This window comes from Sapajus apella, unplaced genomic scaffold (assembly GCF_009761245.1).
Source record: "Sapajus apella isolate SASKATOON/1434 unplaced genomic scaffold, GSC_monkey_1.0 scaffold67, whole genome shotgun sequence".
In the NCBI taxonomy this organism is placed as follows: Eukaryota; Metazoa; Chordata; class Mammalia; order Primates; family Cebidae; genus Sapajus; species Sapajus apella.
Genome location: NW_022437007.1, coordinates 98,311 through 112,980, shown reverse-complemented (window position 1 = coordinate 112,980; position 14,670 = coordinate 98,311). Strand labels below are relative to the sequence as shown.

General features: G+C 38.7%; 1 long non-coding RNA gene across 1 annotated transcript in view; it reads left to right on the top strand.

The window, feature by feature from the left end:
* Positions 1-5,933: 5,933 nt before the first annotated feature.
* Positions 5,934-14,670, top strand: part of LOC116530449 — a 51,948-nt gene continuing 43,211 nt past the window's right edge. The window contains exon 1 of the long non-coding RNA XR_004260007.1: positions 5,934-6,318. This is a non-coding gene — a long non-coding RNA (uncharacterized LOC116530449). The remainder of the gene's footprint in view (positions 6,319-14,670) is intronic.

Here is a 14,670-nt window from a genome sequence, read left to right as displayed (position 1 = left end):
TTTCTTTCTTTCTTTCTTTCTTTCTTTCTTTCTTTTCTTTTTCTTTCCTTCTTTCTTTCTTTCTTCTTTCTTTCTTTCTTTTCTTTCCTTCTTTCCTTCTTTTTTTTTTTTTCCAAGATGGAGTGTTGCTCTGTCACCAAGGCTAGAGTGCAGTGGCACGATCTGGGCTTACTGCAACCTACACGTCCCAGGTTCAAGCAATTCTCCTGCCTCAGTCTGATGAGTAACTGGGATTACAGGTGCATGCCACCATGCCCAGCTAATTTTTGTGTTTTTAGTAGAAACGGACTTCCACCATGTTGGCCAGGCTGGTCTCAAACTCCTGACCTCAGGTGATCCTCCTGCCTCAGCCTCCCAAACTGCTGGGATTACAGGCGTGAGCCACCACGCCCAGCCTGCCGTTTCTTATCTTGAGAAAATTTTACTCTCTGGAAAATGGTTCAAAACTTAACAGTACCAGTACCCTGCCCCCCTTATTTTTTTAAAATTCATCTCTCTCTAGCCGTTACTTTAGCATATGAAGCTAAAAGAAAGAAGGTGGCATTTTCAATATTCTATGTGAACACCTTCTTAGCCAAACCCATTAGTTTCTTTTTACTTCCCACATTTCTTCTGGCAACATTGTTACCAAACTTTCTAACATTGAATAACCAGGATCTGCTTTCCTCCAGCTTCCACTGGCAATTCTTCACCGCCCTTCAGGTTGTCGCTAACTGTCTCCTCAAGGTCCTATTGTCCCTTGCCTGCTGCCTAGTCCCAAAGCCAATGCCACAAGTTTTAAGTCATTATTACAGCAGCATCCCAGTTTCAATAAGAATTTTTGTTACATGCATCTAATACTGTGTAACAAATCAACCCAAACTTAGATGTTTAAGGCAACAATTTATTATTACCTCTCACGGTCCCAGAGACATCAAGTACAATGGATGGAATGAGGTGCCATATTGAGAAAAGGGCCACTCCAGCCCCTTTTTTCCACTTACTTCAACCACCACCCCCGAGAATGGTGCCTGGCCAGCAAGACATTGGAGGTTTTCTATATGGGGAATCTGGAAATTGATGAATCCAAGAAAAAAAGAGCTCTCGACTGACATTCGGTAATCTTACAATCTTATGCCTAGGTTCCTCTCAAATCCCCCTCCAGTAAAACCCAGCAGCTGATGAGCCCTGCCACTCTTGAAGTGCCTCCAGTCAACTCTCTTAAATATGATTGGCCAGTTACAAATCACAAGACATCTGTAAACAGTCTCCAGCATGAAAGGCAAGACTAAAGCAAGTAAATCAAAAGAACTCAAAGAAAGCAGAGTCAGCACATGATACCGTGAAAACAAAGATTGTTAAAAATAATAAATAATAATAATAATAATAATAATAAAACCTATAGTTTGGTCAGGCATGGCAGCTCAAGCCTATAATCCCAGCACTTTGGGAGGCCGAGGTGGGAGGATCACGAGGTCAGGAGTTCAAGACCAGCCTCATCAACATGGTGAAACCCTGTCTCTACTAAAAATATTTTAAAAATTAGCTGGGCGTGGTGGCACGTGCCTGCAATCCCAGCTACTCAGGAGACTGAGGCAGGAGAATAGCTTGAACCTGGGAGGTAGAGGTTGCGGTGAGCTGAGATGGTGCCACCGCACTCCAGCCTGGAGAAAAAGTTGCTACCAATAAAGAATATCCAGGGGTAGGGTGGCCAACCATCTCCGTTTGCACAGGACTGTCTCAGTTGTAGCTCCAAGAGTCCCACATCCCAGGGAAACCCTCACTCCCAGGAAAGCCAGGAGATTTGGTGACCCTGCCGAAAAATGGGAATGCTTTAATAAATTAAGGGCATGACAGGAAAAATAAAAAGCCATTTGAAGGGTTGACAAAGTTGAGGATACAATGCAGGAGTAGAAAAGACAAAGAGAAAAAATAAAAGGGGAAAATATTTTTTGAAAATAGAGAATCTATTTAGGAAGTAGATGATCCGGATAATAGGAGTTATTGAAAGAGAAAATAGAATACAGAAGGGAAGAAGCTATCAAAAAACTAATAAAAGGGCATTTTCTGGACTGGAAGGACCTAAGTTTTCAGACTAACAGGGCTCACTGGAGGCCCAAAACAGTGTTTGGGGAAAAAGAATGACACTGGGGACTCTCCTCAAGACTGTTAAGAGCTGTAGGGGTGAATAAACAATTCTTAACGTGGAAAAGGAGAGGAGGAGTTTGAATACAAAGAGAACAGATCAAATCCAAAGGATCTGAGTGGGATCAGAAATCCAAATGGCATATTTAACCACTCAACAGCAACGCTGCTGCTTTAATCAATAGAAGATCATGCCTTTAAAGTTCTGAAAGAAAATAATGTCCAACAGAGACTTCCTTAGCCAGTGCACTATAATAAATGTACAGAGATGGTTTCTGCATTATTGTTTGTACAAGCAAAAACCCAGATTCAACTTAAATATCTACTGTTAGAGATCAAATAAATTACAACACATTTTATAACATTCGGATCATTTAAAATAATTTATTAACCAAATTTTATTGAAGAATGAAATCAATGTATATGTACTGACATGGAAAGAACTCCATCATATATTAGGTTTTTAGAAAAACAAGTTTCAAAATAGCAATGTACAGTATTAGATACTTTTTATAAAGAGCGTATACACACACACACACACACACGCACACACACATGCACACTGTAGATAAAATAAATGGGAAGAGAAAAATCTCAACTATTAGTTACTATTTTTGAGACACAGAGCTTGGAAGCCTGACTTTTACTTTTTTCTTTTGCTTTATACAGTTCAATAGTAGTTGGATTTTTTTTTTCCTTAGATGGCCAATTGTTTTTAGGGAGAAAAAAAAAAAAAAAAAACATATTTTATTTATTTGGGATGACAGCACCATCTAGTGGTCTATGTTAACTTAAAAATTTTTTTTATTTTAATATGATATTTAATATTTTCATATTAAAATAAAAGCAACCAACTCTAGCACAGGGAAAAAAAATTAATATGGCATTTGAAAGAACAAGCCCTCATAATTATTTAAAGGGTTTATGTCTTAGAATAATCTCCAAGATGTATTAAATGCAAAAAACCAATACGAAAAATGTGGTAATCTATTTGTGCTAAAAAATACTTGGCTAAAAAAAGCAGAATATTTTTACATATTAGATGATACATGCATAAAATATCTCTGGAAGAGACATTTGTTATCTTTAGTAAGGATAACTGGATGGCTGAAAATAGGAATAACAACAGAATTTTTTCTGTATGTCTTTTTGAACCTTTAAAATTTGAAGTTTATTAGTATAAAATTTAAATTAAAACAAAGTTCGTGTCTAAGAAAAATTTGCATCAGACACCTATGTTATAAACTCTTTGCTAATTCTTTATAGGTCTTATTTGTACCAGCTGTTAAAGTAAGTTTTTCTTGAAATAAAGCACAGACAGACACAGAACCAAATTTTTGTTTAGGGTCCAGGTCCAAAAACTGTCTTAAAAGAAACATCCTGAGAAAAACCAACTACCGAAAGCATTCTACTCTCAGAGAAAACAAAAAATCGCTACCCACCTTATAGCCTCAGCACCAAATATTCCAGTTTCCCTAACTGAAGACGAGAGCTATCTCATCCTCAGAGATTGATCACTATTAAAAGAAACATGTACAAACTTGTAAAATAGAAAGCTATGATCACTAAGACCACAATGCATTCTCAAGAACAACTGATATTCGACCAACCGTATTTGCTAGAGTAGATTTACAGTAATCAACAAAATAGCATAACTGGCTGTCAACGGTTCCTTGACAGCGTCTTTATAACAATGTGTGATTACATAAAAAACATTGAACGGATAGTAGCGTCCACATGACAATTCATTATGAGGAACATAACCAAAGAATGGCAATTAGTACATTTAAATCAAATTGTTAAGAGTCTATGCTGTCTTCCGCTTGTACTTTTAACAGTTTTACCTGTAACTTGACAGAGTTATCAAGTCAGTAGGCTTATCAAATGTATAAAAGACATAAAGCTTTGAGAGATATGGACCATATAACAGAGTTAGATGGACTTGACGTTGTACAGAAATGATTAAGATAGAATTCAGGAGACAGAAATGTAAGGAACTACATTTATTTTCAAATAAAGCATCTTTGCTACTACAGAATACAGAAAATCTGGCTTACCTGCAACAGGTGTAAAAAAGATGTGGAGACACTAATTCATTGTATAAAGAAATTATCATTTTAATTATATTTTATGATTAAATTACGTGATATAGAATGTTAAAATTACATGTTATATTTTCTGTTTAAGGAAATAATGTTTTCTGTGATGAAGAGGCAATTCCCTGTTCTGTTGTGTGCTGAGCAGAAGCCTCATGGACGCCGCACAAGCTTCTGGACACCACACTTCCCAGATGGACACTCAGCAAACTAGAAACAATCTAAATGAAAAGGAGGAGGGTGTCTAAGAGACGTGAGTTTCTGACATAATCAAAAGCAAGTAAAAGAACTAGCAGATTTCTGTCTCACATGGTGTGCCCTCAGATACGCCAGTTTTCTTGAGGAAGTAGAAACGTTCTGTGTACCTCGAAGGGTGAAAATAAACTCTGCTGGTAGAAATTCCAGAGAAACAAAATTTGCTTTAATATAAGTTGATCTTTTCTAATAGTCATAACTCTAAAAAGATGGAAAGGACTACTTCAAGAAATAATGTATTTCCCCAAACTAGAAAGATCAAGCAGAAGGAGTAAACTGCTGTGTGGAAATGCGGTGAAGGGAACCCTAATTGCCCTGGTTACATTCTCCAGTATGTTTTGTGGGTATTATTGCATTAGGAGGACAGTTTTCAATATTTCACCTTTAAGTAAGGTGTGAGTTCTTGGTTTCTATTCCTTATCAGATTGAAGAAGATTCCTTCTCTTCCTAATTTGCTGGGGATTTTCAGCATGAAAGTACTGCTGAGGAGGTTGATGTTAGAATCCCGTAGAGACCTATAGTGCTGTGACTAGCATGCTCAATGAGTTTCCCTATCTCAACCTCTCTTGCTTTTTCAGACACCAGTGTGCTAATTCCAATCCATGGCGAGAAATGAGTTTTATACATTCTAAATTTTATAAACTAGAGAACTTTTAAAAATCTATGTAATTATACATTCAGTATGTATGTGAATTTTTTAAATGTCAACTTAAATTTTTTTTTTTTTACAGAAGACAGAAGAGGAGGAGACAACTGTTTCTCAGAGTTCAAAAATGACAAAAGTTGGCTGGGAGGCCTAGGCAGGTAGACCACCTGAGGTCAGGAGTTCAAGGCCAGCGTGGTCAACATGGTGAAACCCTATCTCTACCAACAATACAAAATTAGTCAGGCGTGGTGGTGTGCACCTGTAATCCCAGCTACTCAGAAGACTGAGGCAGGAGAATAGCTTAGAACCTGGGAGGTGGAGGTTGCAACAAGCCGAGATTGCGTCACTACACTCCAGCCTGGGTGACAGAGTGAGACTGTCTCAAAAAAAAAAAAAAAAAAAAGTTAGACATCAGTGCTGCAACAATTGGTCACGTGGTCTAAGGGAAATTCATCCTCAGCCCTCATCCTTACTATTACTGATAGTTCATCTCTTCCCTTCGTATTTTCCCCAGCTGAACTAAAAGTAGAAACTAGATACAAAAATAATGAATAAGAATAAAGCAAGGGAATAAGATCTCCTTATTGTAGAGTAAACAGCAAAGGGCCACTTAATATACCACAATAAAAACCAGGACAAAAGCTGACAAGTAGCTGTAAAGTCCCCAGGTAAGCTGTGGTTGAAGTTAATTGTTTACCAAACTCTCATGTGATGGGCCTGCCTGTTATCATTAAAGACGTTAAAGAATACTATAGAAGTTGACCTGTGTTCTGACACGTCACTCCTGTAAACCACCTGTTGAATGTCTTGTGTTTCAGCCAAAGTACAATTGTTGCTTGCCCAGAGCTGTGCATAGCAGTGCTATTTACAGATGGTTGGGTGGTAGAAAGTCAATAACTACATTTCATTATAGTTTCCTGTTTCCTTCTTGATCTTTCACAAGGGAAGATTTTCTTTTTTAGAGGTACAGATTCTCCTTGGCTAAGTCCTGATTAAAATTCCAGGTGAGAGATTAGTAAACCTTGGTTAAAGAAGTGGCATCAGGAAATGCCTACGTCTTCATGGCCTGGTAACGTTCAGTGAAAATGTTTATTAACAGACAAGGCCATTCAGCCCGACCCCAAGACACTGAAGACTCTGTTTGAATCGGACTCACAGGTTCCTTCCTAGCCACTCTCAGGGACAGGAATGCTGCTGGTAAGTTTTTATGAAATCCGCATATTTTATTTACCTCAAAATAAAACTCTTTTTTGTTAATTCATATTGACTGGAAATGTAATATTTAATGGTCACAGCTAAGAAATTTCACTTATTGTTCTTTCTTGGAGTTTTTTTTTTTTTTTTACTGTAAAAAGAAAATGACTAAAAGAGGAAGGAAAATTTTCCATTTTGTAGAATAACTCCCCCGAGAATACTTTTCTTCTCTTTTGCTATGTTTTGTTTATTGCCCTAGTTTTTTTCCCCCAAAGCCAGAAGATGTGTATTTTTATTTCATTCCAAGGTAGAATCAACCAAATTAAATTAAATCGTAAAATTTCACTCGGTTCTTGTACTTTTCTACTGCTGAAAAGATGGTAACATATTTTGGTGAAAGCAAGAAATAATTTCAAAGAAAATAGTTTAAAGAACTTAGTTAAATAATGATTTATTTTCAGCTAAAAGCAGATAAATGACAGTATTTCTTCCTGAGCATTTCTAAAGCCTTTTAATAACATAAATCTGATGACAGAAATCTGTGGTCACGTGCGGTGGCTCATGCCTGTAATCCCAATACTTTGGGAGGTCAACGAGGGCAGATCACTTGAGGTCAGGCGTTCAAAAGCAGTCTGGCCAATGTGGTGAAATGCTGTCTTTACAAAAAACGCAAAAATTACCTGGGCATGATGGTGCGTGCTCTGTAAGCCCAGCTACTTGGGAGGCTGAGGCAGAAGAACCATTTAAAACTGGGAGGCAGCGGTTGTAGTGAGCCGAGATCGCACCACTGCACTCCAGTCTGGGCTATAGAGGAAGAGTCTGTCTCAAAAAAAAAAAAAAAAAAAAAAAAAGTAACCTGTGGCCAGCATTATTTTGTTCTACATATTCGACCTGCAAATCTGAGTTGAAATGTTATGGGATATGCCTTGAAAATTGAAATTGAATCAAACTGATGTTACTGATTTGCCTTTTGTCCCATATGATAAAATACAGAAAACACACCCAGTCTCACACGAGTCTCTGGTGAGACAGAGAATAGCAATTATATCATCAACAATTTAAAAAATTATTTGAAATGCAGTGGTAGCAAAGCCTTTTAGTTCCCAACACTTTGTTATGAAAATTGTTCAAACATAGAGAAAAATTGAAATAATTATATCATGAACACCCAAATACCCCCCATGTATATTGTATAATTAACATTTTGCTATATTGGCTTCTTTACATATTATCTAATATCCATCTGTCTGTACATCCACTGATTCATCATCTTTATTTTTATGATACATTTTAAAGTTGAAAACCTTAGTAAACTTTACCCCTAAACATTTAGGAATGCATATCATTAACTGGAAGTCAATACTTGTTTAACTACTTACTTGAAATAAAATTCAATTACGGTGAAATGCACAAATCTTTAGTGTTATGATTCAATGAATTTTGATAAATGTATACATCTATGTAATCCAAGCCCCTGTCAAGATATAGAAACATCTCTGTACATGTATCCCAGAAGTTAAATTTGTTATTATTATACTTTACATTCTGGGGCACATGTGCAGAATGTGAAGGTTTGTTACATAAGTATACACGTGCAGTGGTGGTTTGCTGAACCCATCAAGCTGTCATCTACATTAGTTTGCTGAACCCATCAAGCTGTCATCTCCTAATGTTATCCCTCCCCTAGTCCCCCATCCTCCAACAATCCCCGGTGTGTGATGTTCCCCTCCCTGTATCCATGTGTTCTTATTGTTCAACTCCCACTTATGAGTGAGAACATGTGGTGTTTGGTTTTCTGTTCCTGTGTTAGTTTGCTGAGAATGATGGTTTCCAGCTTCATCCATGTCCCTACAAAGGACATGAACTCATCCTTTTTATGGCTGCATAGTATTCTGTGGTGTATATGTGCCACCTTTCCTTTATCCAGTCCATCACTGATGAACATTTGGGTTGGTTCCAAGTCTTTGCTACTGTGAATAGTGCTGCAGTAAACATACATGTGCATATGTCTTTATAGTAGAATGATTTATAAACCTTTGGGTACATACCCAGTAATGGGATTGCTGGGTCAAATGGTATTTCTGGTTTTAGGTCCTTGAGGAATTGCCACACTGTCTTCCACAATGTTTGAACTGATTTACACTCCCACCAACAGTGTAAAAGCGTTCCTATTTCTCCACATTCCTTCCAGGATCTGTTTTTTCCTGACTTTTTAATGATTGCCACTCTAACTGCCATGAGACGGTATCTCATTGTGGTTTTGATTTGCATTTCTCTAATGACCAGTGATGCGGTCCTTTTTTTCATACATTTGTTGGCCACATTAATATCTTCTTTTGAGAAGTGTCTGCTCATATCCTTTACCCACTTTTTGATGGGGTTGTTTTTTTCTTGTAAATTTGTTTAAGTTCCTTGTAGATTCTGGATATTAGCCCTTTGCCAGATGGATAGATTGCAAAAATTTTCTCCCATTCTGTAGGTTACCTGTTCACTCTGATGATAGTTTCTTTTTCTGTGCAAAAGCTCTTTAGTTAATTAGATCCCATTTGTCAATTATGGTTTTTGCTTTTGGTATTTTAGTCATGAAGTCTTTGCCTATGCCTATGTCCTGAATGGTATTGCCTAGGTTTTCTTCTAGGGTCTTTAGTGGTTTTAGATCTTATGTTTGTCTTTAATCCATCTAGAGTTAATTTTTGTATAAGGTATAAGGGAATGATCCAGTTTCAGTTTTCTGCATATGGGTAGCCAGTTTTCCCAACACCGTTTATTAAATAGGGAATCCTTTCTCCATTACTTGCTTTTGTCAGGTTTGTCAAAGATCAGATGGTTGTAGCTGTGTGGCATTATTTCTGAGGCCTCTATTGTGTTCCATTGGTTTATGTATCTGTTTTAGTACAAGTACCATGCTGTTTTGGTTAGTGTAGCCTTGTAGTATAGTTTGAAGTCAGGTAGCATGACGCCTCCAGCTTTGTTTGTTTTGCTTAGGATTTGGGTTATACAGGCTATTTTTTGGTTCCATATGAAATTTAAAGTGGGTTTTATAATTCTGTGAAGAAAGTCAATGGTAGCTTGATGGGAATAGCATTGAATCTATAAATTACTTTAGGCACTATGACCATTTCTATGATATTGATTCTTCCTATTCATGAGGATGGAATGTTTTTCTACTTGTTTGTGTCCTCTTATTTCCTTGAGCAGTGGTTTGCAGTTCTCCTTGAAGATGTCCTTCACATCCCTTGTGAGTTATATTCCTATGTATTTTATTCTCTTTGTAGCAATTGTGAATGGGAATTCACTCATGATTTGGCTCTCTGTTTGCGTTTTATTGGTGTACAGGAATGCTTGTGATTTTTGCACATTGATTTTGTAGCCTGAGACGTCGCTGAAGTTGCTTATCAACCTAAGAAGATTTGGGGCTGAGGTTTTCTAAATATACAATCATTTCATCTGCAAATAGAGACAATTTGACTTCCTCTCTTCCTATTTGAATATCCTTTTTTTCTATTTGTTGCCTGATTGCCCTGGCCAGAACTTCCAATACTATATTGAATAGGAGTGGTGAGAGAGGGCATCCTTGTCTTGTGCCTGTTTTCAAAGGGAATGCTTCCAGCTGTTGACCATTCAGTATGATATTGGCTGTGGGTTTGTCATAAATAGCTCTTATTATTTTGAGATACGTTCTATCAATACCTAGTTTATTGAGAGTTTTTAGCATGAAGGGGTGTTGAATTTTATCGAAGGCCTTTTCTGCATCTATCGAGATAATCAGGTGGCTTTTGTCACTAGTTCTGTTTATGTAATGGATTACATTTGTTGATTTGCATATGTTGAACCAGCCTTGCATCCCAAGGATGAAGCCAAGTTGATGGTGATGGATAAGCTTTTTGATGTGCTGCCGGATTCAGGTTGCCAGTATTTTATTGAGGATTTTTACATCAATGTTCGTCAGGAAGACTGGACTGAAATTTTGTTGTTGTTGTTGTTGTCTCTGCCAGGTTTTGGTATCAGGATGATTCTGGCATCATAAAATGAGTTAGGGGGGAGTTCCTCTTCTTTTATTGTTTAGAATAGTTTCAGAAAGAATGGGATCATCTCCTCTTTGTACCTCCAGTAGAATTTAGCTGTGAATCTCTCCGGTTCTGGGCTTTTTTTGGTAGGTAGGCTATTAATTACTGCCTTAATTTCAGAACTTGTTATTGGTCTATTCATGGATTTGACTTCTTTCTGGTTTAGTCTTAGGAGGGTGTGTGTGTCCAGGAATTTGTCTATTTCTTCTAGATTTTCTAGTTTATTTGTGTAGAGGTGTTTATAGTATTCTCTCATGAAACTTTGTATTTCTGTGGGATCAGCAGTGATATCCCCTTTATCATTTATTATTGTGTCTATTTGATTATTCTCTATTTTCTTCTTTATTAGTCTGGCTAGCAGTCTATCTATTTTGTTAATCTTTTCAAAAAACCAGCTCCTGGATTCATTTATTTTTTTTTTTTTGAAGGGTTTTTCATGTCTCTCTCTCCTTTAGTTCTGCTCTAATATTAGTTATTTCTTGTCTTCTGCTAGGTTTTGAATTTGTTTGCTTTTGCTTCTCTAGTTCTTCTAATTGTGACATTAGATCTTTTCCACTTTCTTCTGCAGGCATTTAGTGCTATAAATTTCCCTATACATACTGCTTTAACTGTGTCCTAGAGATTCTGGTACGTTGTCTCTTTGTTCTCATTGGTTTCAAAGAACTTCTTTATTTCTGCCTTAATTTTGTTATTTACCCAGTAGTCATTCAGGAGCAGATTGTTAAGTTTCCATGTAGTTGTGTGGTTTTGAGTGAGTTTCTTAACACTGAGTTCTAATTTGATTGTACTGGGGTCTGAGAGACTGTTATGATTTTCATTCTTTTGGATTTTCTGAGGAGTGTTTTACTTCCAGTTATGTGGTTGATTTTAGAATAAGCGTGATGTGGTGCTGAGAAGAGTATATATTCTGTTGATTTGTGGCGGAGAGCTCTGTAGATGTTCATTAGGTTCCCTGGGTCCAGAGCTGAGTTCAAGCCTGGAATCTCCTTGCTAATTTTCTGTGTCATTGATCTGTCTAATATTGACTGTGGGGTGTTAAAGTCTTTCACTATTATTGTGTGAGAGTCTAAGTCTCTCTGTAGGTCTCTAAGAACTTGCTTTATGAATCTAGGTGCTCCTGTATTGGGTGCATATATATTTAGGATAGTTAGCTCTTCTTGTTGCATTGATCCCATTACCATTATTTAATGCCCTTCTTTGTCTCTTTTGATCTTTGTTGGTTTAAAGTGTGTTTTATCAGAGACTAGGATTGCAACCCCTGCTTCTCTTTTTTTTTTTTTTTTTTTTTTTTTTTGCTTTCCATTTACTTGGTAAATATTCCTCCATCCCTTTATTTTGAGCCTATGTGTGTCCTTGCATATGAGATGGATCTCTTGAATACAGCACAGCAAGGGATTTTGACTCCTTATCTGATTGCCAGTCTGTGTCTTTAATTGGGGCATTTAGCCTGTTTACATTTAAGGTTAATATTGTTTCTATGAATTTGATCCTCTCATTATGATGCTAGCTGGTTATTTTGCCCATTCCTTGATGTGGTTTCTTCATGGTGTTGATGGTCGTTACCATTTGGTACGTTTTTGGAGTGGCTGGTACTGGTTGTCCCTTTCCACATTTAGTGCTTCCTTAAGGAGAGCTTATAAGGTGACCCTGGTGGTGACAAAATCTCTCAGCATTTGCTTGTCTATAAAGGATTTTATTTCTCCTTCACTTATGAAGCTTCGTTTGGCTGGATATGAAATTCTGGGTTGAAAATTCTTTTCCTTAAGAATATTGAATATTGGCCCCCACTCTTTTCTGACTTATAGGGTTTCTGCAGAGAGATCTGCTGTTAATCTAATGAGCTTCTCTTTGTGGTTACCTGACCTTTCTCTTTGGCTGCCCTTAACATTTTTTTCCTTCATTTCAACCTTGGTGAATCTGACGATTATGTGCCTTAGGGCTACTCTTCTCAAGGAGTATCTTTGTGGTGTTCTCTGTATTTCCTGAATTTGAATATTGGCCTGTCTTGCTAGATTGGGGAAGTTCTCCTTGATAAGATCCTGAAGAGTGTTTCCCAGCTTGGTTCCATTCTCCCCATCATATTCAGGTACACCAATCAAAAGTAGATTTGGTCTTTTCACATAGTCCCATATTTCTTGGAGGCTTTGTTCATTGCTTTTTATTATTTTTTCTCTAATCTTGTCTTCATGCTTTATTTTGTTAAGTTGATTTTTAGTCTCTGACATTTTTTCTTTCACTTGATCAATTTGGCTACTGATACTTGAGTATGGCTCATGAAGTTCTTGTGCTGTGTTTTTCAGCTCCATCAGGTAATTTATTTTTTTCTGTAGTTATTCTAGTTTGCAATTCTTCTAACCTTTTGTTCAATGTTCTTAGCTTCCTTGCATTGGGTTGGAACGTGCCCCTTTATGTCAGAGGTGTTTGTTATTAACCACCATTTGTAGCCTACTTCTGTCAGTTCATCAAACTTGTTCCCTTGCTGGCAAGAAGTTGTGATCCTTTGGAGGAGAAGAGGCATTCTGGGTTTTGGAATTTTCAGCCATTTTTCTCTGTTTTTTTCCCTCATCTTCATGGATTTATCTACCTTTGGTCTTTAATGCTAGTGACCAGATGGGGTTTTGGTGTGGACGTTCTTTTTGTTGATGTTGACACTGTTCCTCTCTGTTTGTTAGTTTTTCTTTTTTTTTTTGACTGGGTCTCACTCTGTCACCCAGGCTGGAACGCAGTGGTGCAATCTTGGCTCACTGCAACCTCCACCTCTGGGGTTCAAGTGATTCTCCTGCCTCAGCCTCCTGAGTAGCTGGGATTACAGGCATGCATCACCACACTGAGCTAATTTGTATGTGTGTGTGTGTATTTTTAGTAGAGATAGGGTTTCACCACGTTGGCAAGAATGGTCTCAATGTCTCGACCTCATTATCTTCCTGCCATGGCCTCCCAAAGTGCTGGAATTATAGGCATGAGCCACCACACCCAGCCTTGTTAGTTTTCCTTCTAACAGGCCCCTCTGCTACAGATCTTCTGGGTCTGCTGGAGTTTGCTGGAGGTCCACTCCAGACCTTGTTTGCCTGAGTATCACCAGTGGAGGCTGCAAGACAGCAAAGATTGCTGCCTATTCCTTCCTTTGGAAACTTTGTCCCAGGGGAGCACCCATCAGATGCCAGCCAGAGCTCTCCTGTATGAGGCGTCTGTCGACCCCTGCTGGGATATCTCTCCCAATCAGGACGCACAGGTATCAGGGACCCACTTGAGGAGGTAGTCTGTCCCTCAGCAGAGCTGGACTGCTGTGCTGGGAGATCTGCTCTCTTCAGAGCCAGCAGGCAGGAACTTTTAAGTCACTGAAGCTGTGCCCTCAGCCACCCCTTCCCCCAGGTGCTCTGTCCCAGGGAGATGGGAGTTTTATCTATAAGTCCTTGACTGGTTCTGCTGCCTTTCTTTCAGAGATGCCCTGCCCAGAGAGGAGGAATCTAGAGAGGCAGTCTGGCTACAGTGGCTTTGCCAAGCTGCAGTGGGCAGTTTGAACTTCCTGGCGGTTTTGTTTACACTGTGAGGGGAAAACCACCTACTCAAGCCTCAGTAATGGCAGACGCCCCTCCCCGCACCAAGCTCAAGGTCCCAGGTTGACTTCAGACTGCTGTGATGGCAGCGAGAATTTCAAGCCAGTGGATCTTAGCTTGCTGGGCTCTGTTGGGGTGGGATCTGCTGAGCACAACCACTTGGCTCCCTGGCTTCACCCCCCTTTCAAGGGGAGTGAATGGTTCTGTCTCACTGGCATCCCAGGCACCACTGGGGGATGAAATAAAACTCCTGCAGCTAGCTCGGTGACTGCCCAAATGGCTGCCCAGTTTTGTGCTTGAAACCCAGGGCTCTGGTGGTATAGGCACCAAGGGAATCTCCTGTTCCGTGAGTTGCAAAGACCATGGGAAAAGTGTAGTATCTGGGCCAGAATGCACCTTTCCTCATGGCAGTCTCTCATGGCTTCCCTTGGTTAGGAAAGGGAGTTCTCCAACCCCTTTCCCTCCCCATTGAGGTGATGACCCACCCTGCTTCAGCTTGCCCCCAGTGGGCTGCACCCACTGTCTAACCAGTCCCAATGAGATGAGCTGGGTACCTCAGTTGGAAATGCAGAAATCATCCACCTTCTGCATTGATCTCACTGGGAGCTCCAGACCAGAACTGTTCCTATTTGGCCACCTTGCCAGCCACCCCAGTAAAATTTTTTTTAAAAGGAAACTTTAAAAAATAATAATAATATAAATAAATAAATAAAAATATATAGAGAACATCG